This window comes from Zalophus californianus, chromosome 9, assembly GCF_009762305.2.
Source record: "Zalophus californianus isolate mZalCal1 chromosome 9, mZalCal1.pri.v2, whole genome shotgun sequence".
Taxonomy (NCBI): domain Eukaryota; kingdom Metazoa; phylum Chordata; class Mammalia; order Carnivora; family Otariidae; genus Zalophus; species Zalophus californianus.
In genome coordinates, this window is record NC_045603.1 from 131157419 (window position 1) to 131173527 (window position 16109).

Here is a 16109-nt window from a genome sequence, read left to right on the forward strand (position 1 = left end):
TGGGTCTCTAATGAAGTGTTGTGTTTTAAAACATAGGTCAATAACTGTATATGTTACTACACATTGCTACATACAAATCATCAGAGCACAACTTTTCAATGTTCAAAATAGAATAAGCTTCCCTGTAAAAGCAGCACCTTTGTGACGTTTTTAACTTTAGCATTCCTCTTCTTCTTCTTCATCTTCTCCTTCAACAGAATCTACAACAACCTCCTCATAATCCTTCTCAAGGGCAGCCATGTCCTCATAGGTCTCAGAAAACTCCCCTTCCTCTGTGTCCTCAGCCACATACCAGTGAACGAAGGCACACGTGGCATACATCAAGTCAAACTTGTGGTCCAGGTGAGCCCAGGCCTCAGCAATGGCTGTGCTGTTGCTCAGCATGCATACAGCTTGCTATACTTTGGCCAGGTCTCCACCAGGTACCATAGTGGGGAGCTAGTAATTAATGCCCACATTTTTAGCCAGTGGGGCACTAGTCCACAAACTGGATGGTATGCTTGGTTTTGATGGTGGCAATGGCATCACTGACATCTTTGGGAACCATGTCGCTGCAGTACAATGGGCAGAAAATGGTACATTTACCATGGCAAGGTCACTTTTCACCATCTGGTTGGCTGGCTCAAATGATGCACTGGTGATTTCTGCTACAGAAAGATGTTCATGGCAGGCTTTCTCAGCAGAGGTGACCGGGGAATATGTGGCCAGAGGGAAATGGATGCAGGGATAGGACACCAAGTTGGTCTGGTAACATTCAGGGCTCCATCAAATCTGAGGGAAGCAGTGATAGAGGACACAATTTGACCTAACAAGCTCTTCAGGTTAGTGTAGGTTGGGTGTTCAACATCAAGGGTTCTAGGACAGACATCATAGATGGCCTCATTGTCTACCATGAAGACACAATCAGAGTTCTCCAAAAGTAGTGTGGCTAGTGAAGATGGGGTTGTAGGGCTCAACTGCAGCTGTGGGAACCTGGGGGGCTGGGTAAATGGAGAACTCCAGCTTGGACTTCTTGCCATAATCGACAGAGAGACATTCCATCAGAAGCAAGGTGTACCTGGGACCACTTCCCCCTCCAAAGCTATAGAAAACCAAGAAGTCCCGAAGACTTGTGCACTGGTTGGCCAATTTCCAAATTCGGTCCAAGACAAGGTCAATGATCTCCTTGCCAACAGTGTGGTGCCCTCGGGCATAGCTATTCGCAGTATCTTCCTTGCCTGTGATGAGCTGCTCAGGGTAGAAGGGCTGGTGGTAGGTGCCAATGTGAACTTCATCAATGACTCTGGGTTCCAGGTCTACAAACTCTGCCCTGGGCACATGCTTACCAGCATCCATCTCACTGAAGACAGTGTTGAAGAAGTCATCTCTTTCCCCAGTGGTCTTGTCACTTGGCATCTGACCATTGGGCTGGATGTTGTGTTCTAGGAAATAGAGCTCTCAGCAGGCACTGGGGACACCAGCCTGGTCAACATGGATGGAAATGCATTCATGCATAGTTGCTGCCAAGCAGATGGAGGAGAGGACGGGGAGAGATTATTGCTTCTTACATTGTTACTCTTAGATGGTCAATGTAAGAGAACCTTTAAAAACCACATCAGAGAATTCTAATATCTATGTCATCTCGGTGTTGGAAACTGGATTTTTCTCACTCAATTTTACGTCTCTTTTCTTCTTTGCCTTACTCCTGCTGAGGGTGGGTGGTGAAAATCCTACTCCAGTAGCCCTTCTGTCACATCACCCCAGCAGGGAGGGAAAGGCTACCACATTGCCCCTGAATGGGGGTAGAGATCCAGTCTCCTGTGTGATCTACACTGACACTATGGAGCTTGGGAGTATTTTGTTATAGCCTGCCAAGGGTAGAAGTCTAGGCTCCACATGACCTTGGCTAGAAGGAGTAGGAAGAGGACTACAGTTTTCCTTTGGTGTTTGGAGTAGGGCAGTTATTGTCTAAAAGTATTCTTTTGTTAGGCTCCCTCTTTCCTATCTTTTGGCTAGAAAGAAAACACTTTTTCCCAGGCATATTTTTTTTTTTCCCTGCACCGGTTGACATTTCCCAGTTGCCAGCTTCTCTAGCAACCTGTATGGATGTATAAGACAAAAAACAGAACAAAACAAAACCCAAAAACAAAAGACTATCATCACTGTGTTATTCCTTGGGTTCCAAGGTCCCTAGCCAGTCTACCTTCTTTATCAAATACCTTTCAGAGTCTTCTTTCATTTGTTTAATATATAATGTTTAGTCATTCTTAGCAGGAAGAAGGAAAAAGTTTATATATTGCATCTTCCTGGAACCAGAATATTCAAGTAGTCTACTTATAATTACAAAGAGTTCATTCTTGTTCTGATTGTTTCCCTTTGTTTTCCAGAACATCTTATTTCATATCTTGTCTCTCTAATGACACTAATTATAGTTGACTTTTTTTAAGTTGTCCTTTCTTCAGACAATTTTCTATATTTAGTCCAGTTTTTTTTAATTCTTCTCCCTCTTCTATTTTTCCATACTAAAAATTCCAGGAATTTTTTTATTATTTTGGTAATTTATTTTCATATTATATCATAAGAATTTTCCATGTCATTACATATCTTTTATAATTATAATTTAATACTAATTCCTCTACTTGTTCATTTCTCATTCCCATGACTATTTTAGAACCTATAGCATTCTTCATTTCATATTTTTAGACTTAATTTTTTAGAGTAGTTTTAGGTTCATAAAAACTTGTGATCAAGGTACTGATATTGTCCATATACCCTTCCCCTATACCTGAGTAGCCTCCCCCATTAACAGCATTATTCATCAACATGATGCATTTGTTACTAAGGAGGAACTTACATTGACTCATCATAATCACCAAAGGTTCACAGTTTACCTTAGGGTTCACTGGTGTTGTACATTCTATGGGTTTGTACAAATGTATAATGACATATTTTCACCATTATAATACACAGAGTAATTTCACTGCCCTAAAAATTCCCCATCCTCTATTTATTCATCCCTCCCCTGTCCCATAACTTCTGGTAAACACTGATCTTTTCATTGTCTCCACCATTTTGTCTTTTCCAAAATGTCATAGTTGGAATAATATAGCATGCAATATTTTCAAATTAATTTCTTTCACTTAGGAACATGTATTTAACTTTCCTCCATGTCTTTTCACACTTTAATACATCGTTTCTTTATAGCACTGAATAATATTCCATTTTCTGTATGTATCACAGTTTATTTATCCATTCACCTACCGAGGGACATCTTGGTTGCTTCCAAGTTTTGGCAACTATGAATAAAACCACTATAAATATCTGTGTACAGATTTATGTGTGGACATAAGTCTTCAACTTGTTTGGGTAAATACCAAGGAGCAAGATCACTAGATCATATGATAAGAGTATGTTTAGTTTTGTAAGAATCCACCAAACTGTCTTCTCAAGTGGGTGTACCATTTTGCATTCCCATTAGGAATGGGATGAGAATTCCTGCTGTTCCATATCCTTACCAGCATTTGGTGTTGTCAGTATTCTTGATTTCAGGAATTTTAATAAGTGTGATTCATTCAATTTCCATTTCTATGATAACATATGATCTGGAGCATCTTTTTATATGCTTATTTTTACATCTGTCTGTATATATATATCTTCTTTGGTAAGGTGTTTGCTAAGGTCTTTGGACATTTTAATTGGGTGGTTTTCTTACTGTTCAGTTTTGAGATTTCTTTGTATAGTTTTTTTTTTTTAAGATTTTATTTATTTGACAGAGAGAGAGACAGTGAGAGAGGGAACACAAGCAGAGGGAGTGGGGGAGGGAGAAGCAGGCTTCCCGCTGAGCAGAGAGCCTGATGTGGGGCTTGATCCCAGGACCCCGGGAACATGACCTGAGCCGAAGGCAGACACTTAACGACAGAGCCACTCAGGCGCCTCCGAGATTTCTTTGTATATTTAAAAGATAACATCCTTTATCAGTTGTCTTTTGCAAATATTTTCTCCATTCTGTGACTTATCTTCTAATTTGCCTGACATTGTCTTGCACAGGGAAGATTTTGATGAAGTCATGCTTATTGGTTATATATTTCATGGGTCGTTTCTGGTATTGTAGCTAAAAAGGCATCACCGTGCCCAAGGGCATCCAGGTTTTCCCCTATGTTATCTTTTAGGAACTTTATAAGGGGACTCATTTTTTAAAAATGGGACACTAAAAATTTGATTGGAATTTCTGTGTAAGTGGTCAGGGCTTATCAACCACTGGGTTTATTATAGTGTGAATATATGAAAAATTAGCTTTTTAAATTGAGGATAATACACAATTGTTGATATATAGATGTCCCTTTTTTCTGGGGTCGTTTAGATTCTCTAGTCCTCCAATGCTGTGCCTTAGTTAAGATAAGCCATAATCCCAGCTACTTAACATTCTAAAAATGGGTACAGCAAGAGAGATGGGTGCCCAAATATCTATGTAGATTTTCATCTAATCTTTATCTTCAACAACTGTCTTTTCTTCCCACATCTTCTCTGTGTCTTCTCTCATGTCTCCTGGTTACCCTGTCTCTCATATCACCAAAGTCTCAAAGTCTGCTTTATGTCTAGTCTCCCACCAACAGAAGGGATAGTTGACTGGTCTAAACATTCCATATCCATATTTTCAACAAATTCTTATGGTTTCAACTTAGCCCCTGGCCTACTACTCCGGGGGTAAGCTGGGTTTCCAATCCCTAAGCATTTGGGGGATTCTATGGGAAAAAAGATTTGCCTTTTATTAGTATTAACCTCTAGCCACCCAAGTTATAAATCTCCTCCATTAACCAAGCAAGTGACTGCTCTTTCATCTCATTTATATCTTGCAAATTGTTAGAATTATTTATCTGCTCTTATCTCTTCTCTTTTTCTTTTTGTCTTTGTGAATTTTTTTTTTTCTTACTGACATTTTAATGGAATTTAAAGAAGAAGAAATAAGTAGGTATGGTCACTATGCCATATTAAGAAGTTTTACACTACCACTATTTACATCTCTAAGATTTGCACTATATGTTAAAGATTCCTATTGGGTCACTAAATAGTTGATATTGTATGCTAAGTGAGGTTGATTAGCTATGATTATCGTAACTTACCTGAATACTTCAGTGTATTCTCTTAATGTTCTGTGTTTGAAACTATTATACTTTAATCATATATTAAGCTATGTATGCCAAGACTCATGAATAATATAATCACTAATACATAATTGCATTTTTACCTTTAAAGGACCAAGTAAACTTCAGACAAACAATGGTAGGCTAAGGCTATAAGTTCATTTAAGAGTAAATTTATTAAAATGAGGAAAGACAAAACCATGACTTACTAATTAATTTTGAATTTGTCTTGGTAATCATAAAATATAGTGAAGAGTCACTAAAATTTTTTCTAGGTCTTCATTTTTTATTAGTAGTTTGAACTACTGAATTCATGTATTTGTACTATACAAGGTGAGCAAGAACGCTCATTTTAAATGATAGTTCATTGATTTGCACATAACCCTACTTAGTTCTCAATAGCCTATGGATTCAAATGAGCCTAGTATAATTTAAATGCTCAGATACTGCTGTTTTATTTTCCCTAGTTACCTACTCAAAACTTAAGCCCTCTTTAGGGTAACTTCTCCCATCCCTTCAAATATCGCTGGGCTACATCAGGAGCTGAATCATCTGTCTATGGTATCAATATGCATCATTGCTCCTTACCCCCTTAGCACTGCTTCCTTCATAAATCATCTCTTCTGATCCAAGCTCAGTTTGAAACCTCAGCTCACTTTGGTCATTTTAAGATTTGACCAACCGCTGTTATTTCTATGTGCCTTTGAAACTTAGCTTTAGGCATCTTCTGTCCTTGTGTTAGTTGCTATATCCCAGTGTCACTGTTAATACTTGCTTTTGTAGCTTCTGACTCAGCGCTGATGATTACTATGGCTGCATCTGGTCCAGGGTCTGCCCTGCACCACCTCTGACTTCTGCCATTCTGACAACTCATGGGTGCACAATTCTGCTGACCACTGTGCCTGTGGGAGCAACAGTACTCAGTCTGGGGTAAGGTAAAAGGGAAATGGACTCCTCCTGTATGCAATGGCAGAACTTTGTGATTCCAAGGGGAATGCTGTGTGCTTTCTAACATGTTGCAGCGTTTAATAAACACCTCTCTGATATCACTCATGGGCATTTTCTCTCTGACTAGAACACGCATTTTAGGTGGCTGTGTCAGAACAGAATCCAGACCTAGAACCTAGACCTTTTGATCCTAATTTTCATATGCCAGTGGTTTTCACCTGGAGATAGTTATACCCCGACTCTTCCCAGGGGACATTTGTCAGTGTGTGGAAACACTGATAGCTGTCATTATTGCATCTCATGGGTAGAGGCCAGGAATGCTCCTAAATGCTCTACAAAGCATAGGTCAGCTCAGCTCTCCACAAGGAATTATCCACCTCTGTGACAATATGGAGAGACTATATAATACTATGGATGGATGGACCTAGAGAGTATGCTAAGTGAGATAAAATAAAGAAAGATAAATACCACATAAGCTCACTTACAGGTGGCAACCAAAAAACCTAACAAATGAATAAACAGACAAAAAGCAGAATCAGACCTATAAAGACAGAGAACAAATGGATGTTTGCCAGAGGAAAGTGAGGTTGGGGGACGGGAAAACTGGATGAGGAGGAGTTGGAGATACAGGCTTCCAGTGACAGAATGAGTGAGTCAAGGCAATAAAAGGTACAGCGTAGGGGATATAGTCAATGCTATCGTAACAGTGTTGTATGGTGACAGAAGGTAGCTACACTTGGGGTAAGCACAGCCTAACATATAAACTTGTCAAATCACTATGTTACACACCTGAAATTAATGTAACATTGTGTGTCAACTATACTCAAATAATAATAATAAAAAAAAAAGTCAATTGCTTCAGGATTGAGAAAGCCTGTCATGAGGAATACAATGGAATGGGTAGGCCCACCCCAGTTATGACAAGGAAATCCTGAGAACTCTAATCTCTCTGTGGATGATTCGGATTTTTTTCTGCAGAAATAAAAGCTTTAGAGATGTTCTGAAATGAACTCACTATATATATAGTATATATGTATATATATATACACCTAATTTTTAAGTCCTGAAATGTTATAACGAGTTTCCCATGTCATAATGGCTACAGAATTTGTGGAATGACATGAGGGAACACACAAATCTAAATCCTAACTTTTTAGCAAGTTTCTATCGTATTAATTTTTGCCTGGCAAAAGATTTCCTTTGGTTTTAAAAATAAATTCAAACAAAGGGAGGTAACTGTGGGTTAAGATGATATGATCTAGACTAATATGCCTCCTTTCAGCTGTCTACAAAGGTGTAAATTTTTTACAAGTATGAAAATGTCCAAGAGCAGTAGAAACAAAGGCTAACAAGAGACCTGGTAGCATCTGAAAGAATTTCCGATAAATGGGAATGAACTGAGATTAAAAGCCACGGAATCTGAGTTAGAAGGCCCTGGCTGAATGGGAATGAATTAAATAAGCTTTCAGCTTTCTTTTACTGTTTGGCATAGTTAAGGAGCACAGTGGTTACACCAAACAGAAATCTGAGAATTCCCTTGCCACTTTTGTCCACAGCCATGATGTGAAAAATAAACTATGAGACAGCCAGAAATATGTCTTCTTTTTATACTCTCATTTCCACCCACTTCAACCTTTTGTATTTTCTTTCCATCCCTAACTTCCAACATGCAGTATTGGAAGAGGAAGGGAGGGTGATAGCATTTTGATCCCGAAATGTATATATACAGCCATGCAAAATACTAAGGGTAGAGGCAGACCTTCTGGGTGAGTCCCAGAAGGCCTGCACACTTCCAGTTCTGTCCCGTATTGAATTTGGACAAAGAAATGCATGAAAATGCTTCTTTGGCAAAGAATTTGGCCATCTCAACCTTAGCAGACTTATATTCTGCTCAAAAGGTCACACTTGGTGAGTTCCTGTCTGATAATACAAGCTGTATTTAGGGATGTCAAGAACAATCTTCCACCTATCTCAGACGTGAGAAGGGGAATCATGAGACATCTAAGTAGACAGTGAAGGCTGAGGATGTTGTCTGTTGACATGCCTGGGGATAGGGTAGGTGGCCTGTATTAGTTTCCTATTGCTACTTACCACAAACTTAAAGGTTTAAAGCAACACACATTTATTATCTTAATCTCAAGGTCAGAAGTCTAACATTTGTATGACTTGGCTAAATTCAAGGTGTTGGCAGGGCTGTACTCTTTGTGGAGTCTCTACGGGATAATCCTTTCCAACTCTTTTTCAAAGAAGAACTTTGCAGATATGAACTGGTTAAGGATCTTGAGGTAGATTGTTCTGGATTACCGCTTATTGGATTCTCTTTCAGGTAGACTAATTTACACGCCACAAATTCCAGGTTTTCTGTTTGTGTATTCTTTGGGGGAAGTACTATGTAGTAGGCATTTGATGGCCCCCAGAGATATTCAAGTCCTGGTTCCCCAGACCTGTGAATATGTTACCTTGTAAGAAGAACTTTGCAGATATGAACTGGTTAAGGATCTTGAGGTAAATAAGGAGAGTTAAATGTGAATTCCTATTTCTCCCCACGATAGGAAGAATAGGCACTGCTTCCCTCAGCACTCACACTGCTCCCTCACAGTATGTAGCCGGGCGAGGCTAGACAGCACTTACAGATGTATTAGATCATCTGTGGACACAAAACAGTCACAAACAGCTGGTTCTGTCTCAGACTACAAGCAAAAAGACTCAAAAGCAACCCTTCATCTGTACTCTCTCTAGACTTTCCTTGTACTTCCCTTCACTGGTTTCTCTAACTAAGATGCTTTCCCAACTTGTCCCTTTAGCTCTTCTTGTTCCTTTTTTTTTTTAATAGCTGTTGAGAACTTACACTGTACCAAGTATTACTCCAAATACTTAGTAGGTATTATCTGATTTAAATCTCTCAACAATATATAAAGTAGTATTCTTATCAGACACAAATTAGGGACACTCTCCTTCACACTCTCTCATCCCTGGTGGATTAGCAGAGCAGGATCAGATACCAGGCACAGTGCAGATACTCAATGTATTAAATAAATTGAATGAAACACCAATGTTTTATTTTTTTTTCCTGATAAGACTGAGATGGTGGGGCAGAGTTGGATATTTCTGTTTCATTTAAAATTCTTATCAGTCTCAAATCCTATCAGTAGATGTCACTTAATCGGAAGTGGAAAAGCTTGTGACTACCCTAAGAATCATCATGAAACTAATGTGTTCATCTGTCATTGGAATTGTCAATTTGTCAGTATATATACAAACACAAACCTATGACAGTCTGGAAACCCTAGCAGAACATGGAAGATAACAGCAAGGAAAAGACCCTTGTTTTAGAAAAATAAATCATAATACTTTTCCCTATTGCCATTCTTTCTTCCCATTTTGTTCTTCTACTGTTATTGACTTCCTGGTCTTTGGTTTCTGCATGTTTATACATACAGTGTGAATCTGAAGAAATGAGGAACAAAAACCACTTAGTGGAAGACAAACCTGGGTTCCATTCTTGGCTTTGCCAATCACTGCATGTATTTCTGTGATTCCGTGCAAGCACCTTCTTTTTTGCAACAGTTTCCTCATTTGTAAAATGGAAAGAAAATGGCCTGTATTTTTGAGGTTTGGTTTATGTTACAGAGTTGATGGCCAATTATTGCTAAATTATTTTGCTGGTATTATTTTTGATATTGCTATTCAACTCAGCATATTTGAGGATTTAATAAGTAAATATCTTGAGAGTTTTTAGAACAATGTCAGGCAAAAAAATTCATTTCATATAAGTTTTAGCTATTAGTATTTTTTAAAGCAATTTTTAGTTTATTAATCAGCTTATCTTTGCTTCATGGTTTCTGCCAGTGCTTTAAAACCAGTGTTCCCATTTCTCATCTAAGAAAGTATCTAGACTTTATACTCAATCTCACTGCTTTGTAATACTGGCATGCTTCTCCTGATATTATTTAACACCCTTGACATGACCAATTCCAGCTAAGCTCATAACATATAAAAACATCCTTCCACCTAAATAGCCTCCTGGAATTAGCTTGACCTCTGCTGACTCTCCTTTGGTCTACCATAGTGAATACCCCAGTATGACAAGACCCTAGGCTCTATGAATATTATAAAATCATAAAGCCAAGACATGATTTGATAAGTTGTTGCTCTGTGCATGAAAATACTTCTCTATGTCTCATTCTCAATCGTGATAGTCTAGAGTCGGGCATGACAAATATTTTCTGTAAAGGGACCAGATATGAAATATTTCAGACTTTGTAGGCCAGACAGGCCATGTGGCAACTGAGATACAACACAGAAGCAGCCATTAAAATATGCAAATGAATAAGTGTGGCTGTGTACCAATAAGTACTTACAAAAGTAAGTGACAGGCTGGATTTGACCCACAGACCATACCTGGCTTATCCCTGTCTTAGAGCACGCATTTTTCATCAGGGGTGATACTACCCACAGCAGGGTATAAATTGGATCTTGGGGGGCAGCAAAAATTCTTACTCTTTATGTACAAAGCATAAATGATATACATATAATACAAAAACAGATTCTGGGTTGAGTAATGTCTCCAAAAATTCATGTCTACTCAGAACCTGAATGTGACTTTATTTGGAAATAGGGTCTCTATAGGTGCAATCAAGTTAAGATGAGGTCATACTGGATTTAGGGTGGGCCCTAATCCAATGACTGAAGCATTTGTAAGAAGAGGGAAGTTTGGCTGGAGACCAGCACAATGGGAAGATGGTGTTAAAGACACACAGGGAGAATACCATATGATTGAAGTGATGCTTCTACAAGCCAAAGAATGTCGAGATCACTTGTGACCAAATAAATAAATAAATAAATAAATAAATAAAATAAAATAAAAATTAAAAAAATAAAAAGGCAAGCTAGAAAGAAGCAAGAAAGATCCTTCTCTATAACCTTCAGAAACATCATGGTCCTGCCAGCATCTTGTTATCAGATTTCTAGCCACCAGAATTTTGAAACAACAAATTTCTGTTGCTTTAAGCAATTTGTGTTAATTTTGTTACGGCAGCCTTAGAAAAGTAATACCACAGATACACAGAATATCTGTGGCATTAAAATTTCATAGGAATATGAAGGTGATTATGGGCAAATATTTTAAAAAGCTCCCAGGGGTTGATAAATTAAAAAAATATGTTGAAAATCATTGCTGTAGATGTACTGTTTTGCTGATCAGTTTGACAGGGTTTCAGACAAGAACTAGAATTTATTTTTTAAAATACTTTCTGCTTGGGCGCCTTGGTTGCTCAGTTGGTTAAGCGACTGCTTTCGGCTCAGGTCATGATCCTGGAGTCCTGGAATCGAGTCCCATGCTGGGCTCCTGGATCAGTGGGGAGCCTGCTTCTCCCTCTGACCCTCTCCTCTCTCATGTTGTTTCTGTCTCTCTCGCTCTCTAATAAATAAATAAAATCTTTAAAAAAATAAAATAAAATATTTTCTGCTTATTTAATCCCCCCATGTCCACCCCTTCAAACACCATTGATTGAATTTCATCCTGAATCCTTCTCTCTTGTTCCAACTACGGAATGATGACTTTGCAGTTCATCAGATGGATTTAACCTTTGTCTTGTTTACATTTATCCTAAGGGATGAAAACCTGGAATGATAAGAATTGAAGTGCTGATCTCAAATTAGGGAGCTTCTCAATGTCTAATACACTAAAGAATTTGGCTGTTCCAATTCTAACTTCCAACAGGAGGTGGAATGAGATATAAAAGAACCATAACAACTTCCAAATTCCAGGACACTACTGAATTTATATTCATACTATCAGATTATGAACTAAGTTCTGAGAGCTCAATATTTCTAAGCCTAATTTAGAGAACAAAGCTGAAGCCTGGAGATGCTAAGAAAATTCCTCAAAGTTATAAAGGTCTGAATTGTCAGGTGTGGATCTGACACAGGTTATTGTATTTTTAATACTGTGTTACTTTGTATCTGAGGCCCACAGGAAAGAAGAATATAGGGGAACCACACCTAAATCTGCCATCACAGAGGTTATGACTCTTACTTAGATGCTCATACCAGAATGAATGATACTTGGAGGGTGAAAAACAGAGCTTCCATACTTAGAAATTATCCCTTTTTAAAAAGATTTTATTTATTCATGAGCTCAGAAATTATCTTGATAGGTCAGCCAGAAACTACCTGATGGCCAGCCACCTATGCAGGTGGGAAACACCTCACTCCAAATGTCCCAGATTGAGCTATCTTGGGCTTAACTCCTGAAAATTCCCATCTCTCATATCACCCTCCTATGTCCCCAAAACGACGGCATGTTTTATTTAATAAATGTTAAGAATCTTTAATATGCAGGAACTCTTCTAGGGCTTGTAGAAAGGCCAAAAAAAAAAAAAAAAAAGGAAAAAACCTGGGTTCTCCTGGAGCTTATATTATAGTCAGAGTGGAACAGACAGACAATAAATAAGTAAAAATATAGAGCATACCATAGGGTGCTATGAGGTGGTTAAGAGCACAGAAGAAAATGCATGGCTCCCACACATACGTGTATGACCTTAGTCGAGTCACCTCTGTGTACTTCAGTTTCTGCATTTGTAAAATGAAAAGAGTACCAGAACTTGCCAAATAGGATGGTTGGAAGGACTGGTAGAGGGGACACACTACTATCTCAGCCTGGAACACACACCTCATTAACTCTTCCCATATGAAGAGAAACAAAGCCAGAGGTGGCACATGGTGGAGGTGGGGATGGCTGAGGCTGAGGAAACTCTGGTTTGCGATCTTGCCTCTGTCACTTACTGTTACCTTGGAAATATCTAACCTCTCCTGAGTCTTTGTTTTTGTGTTTTTTTGTTTCGGTAGGATATAAAACAGAACTATGACTACTAACCATGTGGATTTGAGAAAGAATGGGATGCAGGTTTGAGATGTAAACTCAGAGTTAGGTTAAAGCTCAAAGTGGCATGGACACAGAAAATGGAACTCATGACTCTTTGTTTTCTTCTTTATCCCTCAGCCATGCTTGACAGGGAGGACTTTCCCAAAGTCCTAGATGGAGAAGACTGGCAGCATTCCCATGTGGCCCAAATCTCTCTAAAGAAATGTCAAAGGACTTGAGATCAGCGCTGGTCTTTTACTCTTGCCATTTAATAGGGCTCTCCTCTCCAAATAATACTCTTTAAGAGTATCATTAACTATCTCTATTTGTGGATAATTTGCGTCTTGCAGTATGTCTCAGCTCAGGCTGCTGTAACAAGTATACCTTAGATTAAGTGCCTTAAACAAGAAACATTCATTTATCACACCTCTGGTGGCAGAGAAGTCCAAGATGAGAGAGTCGAGTCGGCAGATCCATTCTCTGGTAAGAATACTTCCCAGTTTGCAGATGGCCATCTTCCTCTTGTATCCTCATATGGTGCAGTGGAAACAAGCTCTCTAGTAGCTTCTTTAAGAGCACTAATCCCAAGAGGGCTCCACCCTCATGACCTAATTACCCCTCTAAGATCCCCGCCTCCAAATAGCCTCACATTGGAGATGGCGGTATCAAATATGATCAGGCTGGTGAAGAGATCAGTGCCACACACTACATTTTGAGCATATTTTGGTCTGTTAGAAGAAACTGCCTCCCAAAATTTTAAAGAAAGAAAAACATATATGTACAAAGAAGATGGTGGGATCAATAAAAGAGTTTTTTGGGGGGGACACAAGCATTCTTTCCATAGCACATATCCCTATGAACCCTGGCTCCACATTCACAACCATATCATCAAGCATTATATGAGCTTTAATTCTTATCCATAACCTTAAAATGACATAACATGACTCCCAGAGATTAATCTTGGGGAGACCTCAACCACACTACCTGTTACTTCAGAGTAGTGACAAGTGGATTCACCTATAAGTCCTTGCTAAAATTCCACTATTCTTTATTTTTTCCCTAAACAAGTGAACATACTTCTTTTTAAAAGTACCTATTTGCCAAGTCAGTACTTTTTGTACCAAAGATACTGTTATCCTTTGATATAATCATTTCTTGTTAAGTCTAGAATCAGAAAATCAGCAATTATGCCTTTTTCTATCTAAGTGGAATGAGGTCATATGTTTAAATAATAATAATGACAAAAACATAATTCATCAGTCCACAGTTGGTTCTCAATGAAAAAAAAAAGCAACCTACTCTGTCTTTGTTTAAACATCTTCATCAAATTACATAAGGTGAAAAAACAAGCCAGAAAAGATATGGACGGTTCTGTTCTATGTAACACTTAACAAATTTTCAAATACCTATCTAAATAAATCTTTGGAATTTTTCTTAACCATTCCATAATAGAACCTTCTGGAATTAAGCATATCTATATGAGGCATCATGCTATGACTCTGTTGAAATCAATTTTACATATACACATACACAAATATACACATACACAACTGACCGAGCCACTGACTGAGAGCCTATAAAGTATGAGAAATTCTCTTTTGACAGAGAACTACCTATTTTAAGAGTTTTTTTTTTAAGTTTTATTATTGAGGTAGAGTTGACATACAATGTTAGTTTAGGTGTGCAACATAGTGAGTCAACAATTCAATACTCGGGCTCCTGGGTGGCTCAGTTGGTTAAGCAACTGCTGTTGGCTCAGGTCGTGATCCTGGAGTCCCGGGATCGAGTCCCGCATTGGGCTCCCTGCTCGGCAAGGAGCCTGCTTCTCCCTCCAACACTCCCCCCTCTCATGTACTCTCTCTCTCTCATTCTTACTCTCTCAAAATAAATAAACAAATCTTAAAAAAAAAAAAAACAATTCAATACTCTACTCAATGCTCACCACGATAAATGTAGTTAACATCTGTCACCATGAACAATATTACAATATCATTAACATATTCCCTATGCTGTACTTTTCATCCTTGTCACTTATTTTATAACAGGAAATTGCGACCTCTTAATCCTTTTCCCCCAAGATTTAGTAAATATACATAATGGAATATTACTCAGTCTTAAAAAAGAATGATCTTACCATTTGCTACAGCATGGATGGAACTAGAAGGCGTCATGTTAACTGAAATAAATCAGTGAAAGACAAATGCCGTATGATTTCACTTACTGTGGAATGGGAAACAGACTAACAAAACAAAAAAGAAAAGAAAGAAAAGAAAACAGAAAGAGACTCACAAAGACAGATGAGAAAGTTGTGGTAGCCAGAGGGGAGAGCATTGGAGGGATGTGAAAATTAGGGCAAAAGGATAAAGATAAAGCAACTTCCTGTTATAAAATAAGCTACCTGTTAATATAGTTAAGGCTTAGGCATTTATTGAATTTCTTAAGATTTATTACTTTCATATTATGTGGGTTCTTTTTTTTCAAATTTTACCAACTTTTATGACTTTATGTTTAAAAAGACGGCTATCCAATTCTGAAGGATGCCCATTTCCTTCAACCACTTCAATAAGTTTAACAGAATCTTTTCCTCAGCCGCCATTTTGATTCTGTGTTGACAGTGCCCGGTGATTTGTGATGCAGGTAACCGTGGCTGGGCCATTAGGACAACTTAGGTATAAATGCTTTAGGCTGTTAGCATCAGAAGATCCCATAAAGAGAGAAGCAGGCAGGGGGGCATCTTTCTTGATATCAAAAGAACTGTGGGGTTAGTCTACTGCTGGTCTTGATTGAGCATCTCAATAATGCCACCAGGGCTGGCAGTCTTTGTATCCTTGAAGGTCTGCTTTTAGTATTCGTGGAGGTCACAAGATAGCTGCAAAGCTCCAGACACCACCTTTGTGTTCAAATTCAGATTACGGGAAAAGGAATAGCACCAACACATTCCTCCTGCATGGTCAGAAAATTAAAAGCCTTTCCAGAAGGCCTCCATTTCATTGGCCACAACAGAAATCCACACAGCAACACAGATTAAAAGTCACAGTAAATCATCATGGAAGGCCAAATATGATGTAGTAGATATTCTTTAGAATTCTCTTGTTTTAATTTTATGTGTACATTTACTGTAAGAGTTTTCTATACATTCATGTTCCCATCAATATGGTCACTACAACAGTATGCTC

The 16109-nt window shown here is 38.4% G+C and overlaps 1 pseudogene; it reads right to left on the reverse strand.

Annotated features, from left to right (window-relative positions):
• Nucleotides 1-475: 475 nt before the first annotated feature.
• LOC113922937 lies at nucleotides 476-1494 on the reverse strand (annotated as a pseudogene).
• Between the last annotated feature and the right edge of the window lie 14615 nt (nucleotides 1495-16109).